Below are 12,044 nucleotides of genomic sequence, written 5' to 3' on the forward strand. Positions count from 1 at the left end.
CAGAAAAAAAACATGGCAGAAGAGGATTACCGGAAAAAAATCAGAATTCGAATAGAGATCGGAGTTGGATGAAAAAAATTATGGTAGAAATTTTGCCTCTTTATTATTAGGTATATATATATAGATATAGATAGGCTATCTTTTTCTTTTTGGAGAGAAGAAGAGAGAGGATTGGCAATCTTATCTGAATGGTACATGTACTGCATGCCCAGGGACTGGTCACGTTGAGAACTCAGATACATGGCCATACAGTATAAGCATATCATCAGAGAGAATAAATGTGTGTGAAGACAACTACTGTTTGACTGTTTGTATAAAGCGTTTCTTGTTTTTTAGAGTTTAAGTGTAAAACATTTCTTGTTGCCCCAAAACAAAATCACACATCATGCATTCAGTTTCCTTTCAACTGCTAGAAGTAGTTCACCGTCATAATTACTCAAGCTTGTTCTTTCCTCAGTTCTCTAGGACAAAGTTCCAATGAAATCATCCACTTTGTCATTTAAATGCCTCGATGCATATCGGCGGCTTCACGTTAAAAAGAGACAGTATCGCCTGCGGCAGACCATACTCCGTCGCCGCAGATCGAGCCGGACTCGACGGCATAGGCGAACGCGTTTGCCTGATCCTTGTCCACCCATTCCCAAGCGAAGAGTATCACGTACGCTCCCCAGGAACATGTCGATGGCGAAGTACGGGCCAATATAAAACGGGATCGCCATCGCCATGGGAGCGGTATGAACTTGGCCACCTTCTCCGGAGCCATGTCCTTGGCCACGTTGACGGTGATGGCGCCGACGACGAAGACGCAGCAGAGCGTGAGGCAGTTCCCGGGGAGCTCAGAGAAGCCGTCGACGCCAAGGATCGCCATGTTGCGGTAGATGAGCGCGTAGGGCGCCCCAGCATCGTTATATGATGTGGGGCTAAACCACAACAATCTTTCTCTTAGTCTCACATCGGGGTGCTCCCGCCATATGTGACGCTCGAGATTTTTTATTGGGTTTAGCTTTTCTGACCTTGGGCTCTCGATACCAATTGTTGGAACCGGTGGTGACCACCGAGTTCACGATCTTGGAGCTGGCTTGCAGCCGGCCCGGCTTGTTACGGGCCTGCGCTCGCACAGGTCCCAGGTCCACCGAAGCTACAACATATAAGGCCTTGGGCCTTCCCAATCCAAAAGACTAGCCTAATAAGTGGGTGTTCTCTCGCCTTATATGTTGTTTTTCCGCTTTATATGTTGTGCTCCCCCACGATGTGTCAAAATAAAATATAAAGTATCTAAAAGTACTAGTATCTAAAGTATCTAAAACACACGGGAAAAAAAATTAAAATTACAGCAACCGCTTGCTTCAGCAGGTATTGCACATAGTAGTCCAATAGTACTAGATAAGCCTTGAAGGCCAAGAGCGAGCCGGGTTCTGCACATGGGCCGATGGAGATGATCGGGCAGCGTGGGGCGACACATAGGGCGTGATTGGTTGCCCGAACCGGACTGTCATTTGGCCCATTCTGCATCCTTTGGTGCATTCGGCTGTGTTTGGTTACCCTACTCGCATGTTTCCCCTGCTTCCTCCCATGCAGATTCGCTCCTCCATCCCGGACGCCGCCGTCTTCTCGATCTCCACTTCCCTCTCGGTGCAGGCTCGCTCGGTGCTTGGCGGGAACCTTCGCGCCGAGCGCGGGAGATGAGGCCGTCCGGGCCATAAAGCACGCGTGTGGGTCTTGGCTAGGGTTACCACCCTCACTCTTTGCCTCTCCTTCTGCCATTGCTCCGGTGCGAACTCCCGTCTTGCTCCCCCTCGACCTCGGTAGCCCTACCGAGGCGACCCTCGCCGGCGGATTTCTCTCGGTCCTTCGACGCTTGGACGGTATATATGCCATCTGCGCTCTTTCCCTCCTCTTCTTCACTGTCGTTTTTTGTTGATTTGTTGGTGGATTTTGCTTGAAATGCCAAGAAATCAGGGTTCTTGGTTTGACATCCTCAGATCTGTACGATGCTATACCTGATTTACCTGTTCCTAGCTCAGATCTATACATGATGCTTCGTTTTTTGTTTATACCTCATGTTTTGTGTAGATCTTGTACATGTTGATTCCTATTTTGTTGTACACACTGAGCAAAGTGCCTAGAGGTCAATGATGTTGATTGGTTAATAGTATACGCTGGAGAAGCACCCTTTGGTGTGGCAGCCGCATCTTTCATTGTTCATTTTGTCTGATTTTTTGCTTGCTAAGCAGTACATACCCATGTTGCATGCTCGCTTTCTAATGTTGCCCTCCATCCTATTGTGGTAGACATGACGTTTGAAGCTAGGCGAAGGGCTACCGCTGCTATGGTTATTGCAGTGGCGGCTTGGTTTTTCATGTGGTTTAGGAGAGTTGAAGATTCACGCTCAGTCACCTATGGTCCCTTGGCTGAGAGGGACATACAGAGGATGAACAACCTTAGATACATTTATGAATCTGATGATGTGCACTGTGTCAACCTTCTTAGAATGAGGAGGGCCCCTTTTTCCAACTTTGTGACCTTTTCCGTAGTAGAGAGCTTGTCACTGACAGCATACATGCATCTATTGAAGAACAAGTAGCCATGTTCTTGCATGTTGTTGGTCACAATGAGAGGTTTAAGGTGGTTGACCTTACCTCCAGGAGATCCGTAGAGACAATTAGTAGGTTCTTCCAGAAGGTGTTATATGCGGTAGGAGAGCTGAGGAATGAATTGATTGTCCCTCCTGCTACCAATGTCCATCCTAGGATCCTTGGGAGCAGAAGGTGGTACCCCTATTTCAAGGTTGGTATCCATAACATGCATAGGTCTCATGCATTATCAGTTTAGTGTCAATGTTTACTTGCACTTATGTTTTTTCAATTAGGACTGCATAGGAGCAATTGATGGTACTCATGTATTAGCTAGAGTGCCTATGAAGATGCAAGCTGCCTTTAGAGGCAGGAAGCACACCATCACATAAAATGTGTTGGCAGCCGTAGACTTTGACCTCAGATTCATGTATGTGCTTGCTAGTTGGGAGGGATCTGCACATGGTGCTCTTATCTTGTCTGATGCTCTTGAAAGAGATGATGGCCTTAGAGTGCCACCAGGTATCATCCAAACAAAAAAAAACTTTGACACTTTGCTTAATCCTAAATGAAACTACTAAAACATGTTCCTATCTGCTAATTTTTAGGAAAATTCTATCTTGTCGATGTTGGCTATGTAGTGAGGCCTGGTTTCTTGCCACCATTTTATGCCACAAGGTACCATTTGAGGGAGTTTGGTTCAAACCGACCTCAAAATCAAAGCAAGCTTTTTAATCTAAGGCATTCGTCTCTTAGAGTAACAATTGAGAGGGCTTTTGGGGCTCTAAAGAATAGATTCAGGATATTGGACAACAAACCTTTCCACCCATACAAGACCCAAGTTAAGCTTGTTCTAGCCTGTTGTATTCTTTACAATTGGATCCTCAGGCATGGGCAGGATGAGCATGTGCCTGCTGAATCCACATGGACACCTAACATCAATGATAATGCCTCACAACCAGATCATGTCCCTGATAATGGTACCTGGGCACAACAGAGGGAGACATGGGCTACACAGACGTGGCAAAACAGGGGGAATTCTAGGGTGTAGTGGCATGGTGTGTGTACTGTTTAGTAGCATTGGAGAAACTTGTATTTTTACTGAGACCTATGGCACTTTGCAATGATGTAGTACCTATTCCTTTTCTACCTATTTGATCTGTTCAACTTGTATTTCATACCATGCAATTTATTTTCCTTACGTACTAGTTGTGGATAGGAAATAGACAATGTGCCTGACCAGGTTGTTAACATTGGTGGTGAGGACAATGTGGTGGAATAGGGTGGGGTAGTTGTTGCTGCTGATGGCAACCAAGCAACCCCTCAGCCCAATGGCCCTATGCACTGGAGTCCTGTCCAGTCTGGGTTCATGCTTAGGAGGTTCCATGATTTGGTGGGGCAGGGGGTCAAAACTGAGAAAGGATTCAAGGAGGTACATGTTAGGCAGGTTGCACTCATGGTCTCTGAGTTTGTTGGGGGTCAATGTGACACTCAGCAAATTTACAATCACCTGAGAAAGAGAAGGCAAAGGTGGGTTAAGGTTGTTAGGCTCAAGGATTTGAGTGGTGCTCTATGGAATGAGGACCACCATATGATAGTACTTGATGATGAACACCTGCTAGGCCACACCAAGGTTAGAAACTGTTTGGATAACACCTTAGCTATCCCTTCTCTTTTGTTTTGCTCCCCTATGTCTAATAGTTACATCTATTTCACTAACTAGGATTATCCTGCTGATGCTAAGTTCTTGAACACACCAATAGAGAACTATGTTCAGATGGAGGCCATCTTTAGTGGTAACCAGGCAACAGGCAGGTATGCAATGGGCTCAAATGAGCCTCTAGGTACTCCAACCGACATTGGCCAAGGTGATATTGATACCGTTGAGGACAACACTGACTTAGGAGGCACAGAGGCTGAGTCTGGAAAGGGAACTCCTTCTAGTATGGAAGGCTCTAAGGGTTCTGATGCCAAGGGCCAGGAGGAAAGGGGTGGCAAGAGAAGGAAGCTTGCCCCAGAGGAAATAGACCTCATGAATGGAATGATCAAGGCTGTGGAGTCTATAGGAGATGCCCTCAAGACTACACAGCATAATGAGGTGCATCAGAATCTTTATGGTTGTGTTATGGACTGCCCTAGGTACTCATAGGAGGCACTCATGTTTGCCCTAGTTTACCTGCTGAAGAACAAGACTGAGGGACTTTGCTTTGTTCAGATGATAGAGGCTCATAGGATCATGTGGCTTAGGACCTACTTGAGCACAACCTACTTTGCTTAGATGCATACTAGCTGGCCTCTCCACTTTTGCATATAGCCATGCTAACTGTCTTATGCTGTAGAAAGTATTTTGATGTGTAGCACTTACCTCAACTGATGCTACAAAGAACCATTTGCCGCCTAACCAAGGCTGCACCTAGTCTGGAATAGCATAGGAGCCATGGTGATGGATGTGAGGCTTTGTTGATCTGTGTGGTGTAGACATTAACAAAGGGTGATGGATTGTCACTTAGTTGATCTGAGCCCTAAAATACCTTTGATTATCAGTTCACCTAATACATTTCAGATGCTGTTATTGTTCTTGTAGGAGTTCCTATTTGGCCGATGATGCAAACTATAGCAATCTGAGGTGGCTATGAGTATTATTCATGTTGTTGCTTTATTGTCTGCTTGTGTTTTCTCATGTCTTTCATCAAACCACGGGATACATCCATTCCCAAGCAACTGTTGTAGGCATGCCTACCGGATGGCTGGGATGGACGTGTCCCACGGTTCCATGGGAGTCATGAACTTGCCTTAGCAATTTGTGTTCTTATTTGCCACCTGGGATGATTGCAGTTTTTGACTGAGGCTGATACAATTATGAGATCCTTTTTTTGCCTATGAATATAACAGTGCCAGTTTGAGTAATGGATTATGCACATTGTTGACCTTGGACTTGTGAGGTACTGGAGCATTGTTTCTTCTATCTTCTGCTTATGCTTCTCATGGTTGTAATTAAACCATGTGAGACATCCATGCCCAAGCAATAGCTGGACAATTTTGATGATCTGATGGCTGGGCTGGATGCCTCTCATGGTTTCATTCCTGTTATGATCTTGGTTTTCTACAATCTGTTTGAGGTTTGCTGCTGTCTATGTTTCTTAAGCTCCAAGTTCAAGGTCAAATGAAAAAGCAATTAAATCTGAGGCAAATCGATTGAACTACCCTTCATTTTGTCAACATCTTATACTTGCTTTTATGTGTTTTTAAGGGGCAAATGGCTTGGTATATTGTGTACCGTGGAAGAGTACCTAGGGTATATTCAACCTAGGCTAGATGCAATGCCCAGGTAACTGGTTTTAAAAACAACAGCTACAAGAGCTTCCCTAACAAATAAGAGGCAGAAGCATCATACTTAGAGTTCATGGGTTGTGAAGATGATAAAGTTTTTTGTCAATCCTCCACCAAAGGTGCTCAGCAACAAACCGGTGTTATTTGTTGTGGTTGTGGTGCAGTGTTTTCTATTGCTGGTGCTCTTGTGGTTCGTTCTTGCTCGTTGCTACAACTGTCTGTGATGCTCAAAATGCCATGGCTTGGTATGTTGTCTATCGGGGAAAGGAGCCTGGGGTGTATGCCCTAAAATGCCTCCTTGCAGTGCTTCGGGCAACCAATCAAGCCCTAAAATACCTTGTGAGGAACTGTGACTTTTGTTGTTCATGATTTGCCTATGATGATAACTAAACCGCCATGTGTACTGGATTACAAATACCTGATGACCTTGAGCTTGTGAGGCACTGGAACTCTGGTCTTATTCTATTTGGTTTTCATGTTTGTTTGTTACCATTGTTGTGTGTTGCCTTATGTGTTTCTTATGCTCCAAGCTCAAGGTCAATCGATGAAGAACTGTTATCTGAGGCCAATATGTTAACCACTGCCTCTTACCATTGCTGTCAAATTATTTTGTAACATCTCTTATACTCCAAGGTCATAGTTGATGATGATACAAATTGATCTGAGGCAATGTTTATGTTCCCATGCTTGTTCTGATAAAAATGGTGGTAACCTCACCAAAGTGATACATGGGTGCTCACACCTTATGCAATGCGCCAAACCAAACACAACTAGCAGTACCAGCTCATTCCTTAAATTGGTGTAAGCTGGCAACCAAACAAACTGACTGTCATCCAGTACCAATCCCAAAATTGCAACCAAACACACCTAGATGAATGGTTTCACCCTGCATCACACCACCCAGGACCAGTCCTCCATCTCGGATACCCTACCTTGAAGCAACCAATCACGCCCATACTGGACCAAGTTAGCTACATAACCCAAGTACCAAGGTGCGGGATGGACTTTCAACATTTCGTAGCCCCCTACGTACACTCCTGGGAATTCTAATTCTAATTCACACGATGATTGCGGGGACTAGGGCGCTTGTCTTAGAGCCATACTATTTCAGTGAACAAACATTGTTTTTTTTTCTCACAACAAACCAGCAAACAGTACTTTCAGCCATGGCTTTTCAGCAAAGCGAACAGGGCCTAAATTCTATGTATTTGCGGTGAAAATTAAAATAGAATTTTAAACTATTCCAGTTTTATTAAAAGTATATTAGAAATTAGTAAGGTGACCCACACAATTGCCCAACTACCTCTGTTTCCAAATTATAAGTTGCTTTGACTTTTTTTCGTAGATACAAATTTGCAGTGGTAAATTAAGAAGCCATTTTTTATAACATGATATATGCCTATGCGTTGCACCGGGATCACGTTTTTGTTTGTATTGAACCTCAGTAATCGGACATGGATGTGTGAGTTCTAAGAACTTCGTATCAGACGTGGATATGTTGATCCGATCTTCGTAGTAGAACCGGGTAGGACGCGAACATGCGAGCTTCGACTATAGGTTGATTCATATTGGATGCGGACGCGTAAGTAGGACTCAAAACTTGGCATTACTGGGTATATGATGACCTTACGATATGTCTAGGTGTAGAGATTCATTGAACTTTTATTAAGTTGGTATACTTTAAATCTCTTAGTTTTAAATGGCGAGATCAGAAAATCTAATCGTCTTTAGAGGTGCTCAAAAGGGTAGTAGGACGTGTGTGCATGTGTTCATAGAGATGGGTGTACGGACATGTACGAGCATCTTGATACGATCATTTTTTGGGCAAGCGTTTCGTTATTTCATCGTTGCACAGTTGTATGAGCAACACAATATGGATGAGTTTATTTGCATGGAATATAAAATACAATAAAAATAGAAGATTTTACTTTCAAGGAATATAAAATACAGCTAAAATTATATACAAAGTAACAAAGATATAGGTAGGCATGAAAACGGATCGGATACGGACGTATATCACCGATATTACAGTTGTTTTCAAATTTCTGTCCGGATTCGGATTCGAATACGGATAGTGTCAACTATGTCGGATAGGATACGATTGGATATCGACATCATAAATATGCGATTTGAGTATTCGGATACGGATACGGTATCGGATGTTGAATATCCAGACTCGGATACAGACAGATCTCAATCCCTCTAAACGGATTCGGTTTCGAATACGGTCGGAAAATATCCGTACCGTTTTCATCCCTATATATAGGCCTTGAGCTGGCTATCCTACTGCACCATCAACGTTCAATGGCTCAGATTTCTTGTATTTTTATTGTATTTCTGATTTTATTTTTGAAGGGAAAATGTGGTATATGACGTAAGCATGATGTCATGTTGTCGTCACACTGCACAGCAGAGCACGGCACTCGGTCGGCATTCGGCGTGGCACAGCTGCGCGCACGCACGCGCGGAGGCGGCAGGTACTCGGATTAATTTGGTTTTGTGCCAAGGGGCACGTAGTCGACAGTCTAAACGGCCGATGGGTACCTGTCGTCTTCTGAGTAGCCGATAGGCCTTCTAAGTCACCCCGTGGCAGGCCGACCGGTCAGTCGGCACTTTGAAGCTCCTCTCCGGCAAGGAGTCCATGTACACGAAGTGCAGAAGCTTCTCGATCATGGACGGCTCCATGTCCTCGATCCGGATGCAGCCCGTGAAGCTCTCCTCCATGGCGCCGCCTTCTTGACGTCGACGTCCTTAGACAGAGGAAGTGCAGCGTGATGGGGTGGAGCGTGTGGCGGTGGTGTTGGAATCGGTGGTGACCACCGAGTTCACGATCTTGGAGCTGGCTTGCCGCCAGCCCGACTCGTTACAAGCCTGCGCTTCCATAGGTTCCAGGTCCACCGGAGCTACAACATATAAGGGCTTGGGCCTTCCCAACCCAAAAGACTAACATGATAGGTGGAGATTCTCCCGCCTTATATGTTGTTTTTTCTGCCTTATATGTTGTGCTCGTCGACAGGCGAGGCCAGCGTCATGTACCCGGTCTTGAAGTCCTGCATCAGGTCCGCGGCGATGGACACGATGTTCATCATGATGCCGCAGGTGGCGAGCCCCACCAGGCCGCCGCTGTGGGACTTGCCCGCCCACGCGCCGAAGGTGAAGATGGCGAGCTTGTCGTACGTGGACGCGAGCGACCAGTCCGTGAGGCCCATCCCGTAGGCGTTGCAGAAGGCCAGCACGGGCGCCATCAGGTACACCGCCAGGACGTGGTACCACTCCAGCTGCGGGAAGATGAGGCGAGGCACGGTGGTGACGGAGATGGCCGCGATGGCGACGTACCCGCCGATCGCGACCGGCATTGGGATCTGGTCCTTGGTGAAGAAGTCCGTCCTGCGAGCGTCGTCGAACGAGGGTGGCGTCGCCGTCGCGAGATTGGCGCCGTTGCTGTCGTCACTGTTCACGGGGAGCGCACCGAAGAATTTCTTCTTCTCGGTTGACGCCGCTATCGAGGCGACGGTGCGAATGAGCACCGTGGCGAACTTGTATAGGCCGTCTCCGAGAATGATGGCGATGGCGATGAACACCTGCAACACAATTCAGATTGCTTGGCTGAAATCAGATTGAAGCCTCACCCTGAACCGACGTTTTTAACAAGGTCTGGAACAGGAATCAGGAAACGTTCGACAGAAGATGGCAAAGTACCCGATAGCCTTGCATTCCTTCAAGTGAGGTGTCTGCAAGTTCTGCATCAAACCAGCTCCCTCTTTTCTGGGCTATCAGAGGCCACAGAACTCCCCACGACAGGATTCCTCCAAGAAGGACAGAGACGTTCACAATGTGCGGGCAGATCATTCCTGCGCCGATGTAAGTCGTCGAGAAATCGAAGTAGAACCTGGCAACACCGCAACAGCAAAGACAGTGAATAGTTTTCACGTAGCAGGCAGCTGAAGCATTATAGGTAAGTTAGGAACTGCAGACAGGGGCTGGTTGCTGGTTTCAGAAAGAAGAAAAGAAGGGGGAAAAACAGGGACGGGTTCAGATACCTGTTCTGATAGGCAACCAGGCCTAGTGCAGGGAAATGTCCGAATCCGCAGTCGTCCCCGGCCGTGTAGAACCACTGGAAGATGCCCCAGAGGAAGCTGGCAAGGGAGCACTTGATCAGCGTTCGCACTTGGCTCCTGCAATATATGATCACGGATGTTAGCTGGTGATGATTGCAATCGATCGGTGCACAAGCATACATCTCTGCACTAATACGTAGTAGTGTTTACTTGGCGCGTTCAGAGCCATCCGGGGTGTGAAAACCGTTGATGAGGTGAGCAGTCGCGGTGCCGCTCGGATACGTGAGCTTGTAATCTATGATCATAACCTGAAAAGCGAAGCCCAGTGCCTTTGTCAGTTTCAGACTTTCAGTCTTCAGTGATAAAACCCAACAACCGGTTGTTTTAGCCCATCCCAATAACTAGATTTTGCCCATACACTTACCTTGTCTTATAACTATATTTACACCGCCTTATTAGTATATTTACAATGATTTCTTCAATGTAAATCATTGGATGCAGCGATGTAATTTGATGATAATTACAGATCTCAGATAAACATATGCCAAATTTACAAATTATTTTTATGGATTGTAAATATCAGAGAAATAAATGTCAAATAATTCACAAATTCTTCACAAATTTCAAAAACAAACAATATCCGGCGGTGGCAGCCTGCGCTGGTGGAGGCGATGTGGAGCGCGCGCTGCCGTGCTGCCGCACTCGGCGCATCCGTGCCACCGTGTGCTTGCATGGATGCTAGCTTGCTGCCTGACTGGCGATCGTCTCGCTCATGCGGAACAGGTAGCTCCCAAAGCCACCTGACCCCAGCAGTGGCGGCGGACGTGTCAAAGTCAGATTTCAAGGTGAGCTTTGAACAGGGAGCAGATCAGCTGGCGGCGCATCGGTCGTACCGCTGAAGGCGATGCCGTAGGCGGCGACGACGCAGTTCTGGACGACGGTGTTCTCCTGGCGGGTGAACGGCCGCTTCGGGTCCTTGACGCCCGCCGTCCAGACTCGGAGGAGGAAGAAGCCGAGCAGGCCGGCGGAGACGTTGAGCGAGGGGATGATGCCCGTGGTGAGGCTGAGCTTCATAACGATGACGCTGAATAGGAAGGCCAGGAGGAGGCTCGTCACCAGGGCCCGGAGCGTCACTTGCTCCCGCTACGGCGGCACCGGCTCTGACTCGAACACCCGCTCGATGGAGTCCGTGACCTCGCAGCTCCCCGCCGCGCTCCTCCCCGCCTCGTTGTCCTCCGCATCCGTGCCAGGCTTGTTGTGGGCTTTGCTCCTCTGCCTGAGCTCGCTCACGTCCGCGACGCTGGTGACTGCACCAGCGGCGGCGTCACCTTTCACCTGCTCGTGGGCGGACGCCATGGTCTGACGATTTCCGCTCAGCTGCGAACGGAACCGATGGACTGACCTTCAGAAGTTCAGATTAGGCAGTCTCCTGCAATACACACTAGGCAGTCATCACACATTCAAACCACTCACCAACATTATATACTCCACGTAAGCCTGTCCCAAACAAATCTGGAGCCTTGGAAGCCTGGTTATAGCAAGAAAAATGTACTGCGTTCTTGCCCTATTTAGCGCATCGCTGTCGGCTGCTGTCGCTGACGCCTTTCGTGCGTAATTTCAGGAATCTGGGCAGCTGAAGCCTGAAGCTTTGTTAGCCGGCCGCAGGCATCCAATGGTTTCGGCGAGCCATGTATCGTGAAATGCTAAACCATGACTGACGTGAAGACAAATGCTGCGGCACTTGTTGATGTCGGAACAAGCAACACGAAGCTGAGGAACCGAGACGACAGGGCGAGGATTACAGCGAGCTCGTCTCCTAACCCCTCAGTTCATTTGCTGCAGACTTAGTCCGTGCAAGGCTCAACTGCCAATCGGACCAAACAAAGCCCAGCCTCGTGCCTGTCGGGCGAAGCACACAGTGACACAGATGCAAACCCACACCACAGGCCGTCCACAAGGGCTCCACACCATCGTTTGGGCCTCCGTTTCTGCCATTTGTACTGGCCCAGGTGAAAATGCAGCCCATCACACTCGCTCGCTCCGGCCAGGCGGCCGCCGCATCGGCACCGCAGCGGGCGACCAG

The 12,044-nt window shown here is 47.5% G+C and overlaps 2 pseudogenes; one reads left to right on the top strand and one right to left on the bottom strand.

Annotated features, from left to right (window-relative positions):
- Positions 1-461: 461 nt before the first annotated feature.
- On the bottom strand, positions 462-11,317 carry LOC136491040 (probable metal-nicotianamine transporter YSL14; annotated as a pseudogene).
- LOC136493823 (uncharacterized) lies at positions 2,294-3,624 on the top strand (annotated as a pseudogene).
- Positions 11,318-12,044: the final 727 nt, after the last annotated feature.

This window comes from Miscanthus floridulus, chromosome 11 (assembly GCF_019320115.1).
Source record: "Miscanthus floridulus cultivar M001 chromosome 11, ASM1932011v1, whole genome shotgun sequence".
NCBI classification, from domain to species: domain Eukaryota; kingdom Viridiplantae; phylum Streptophyta; class Magnoliopsida; order Poales; family Poaceae; genus Miscanthus; species Miscanthus floridulus.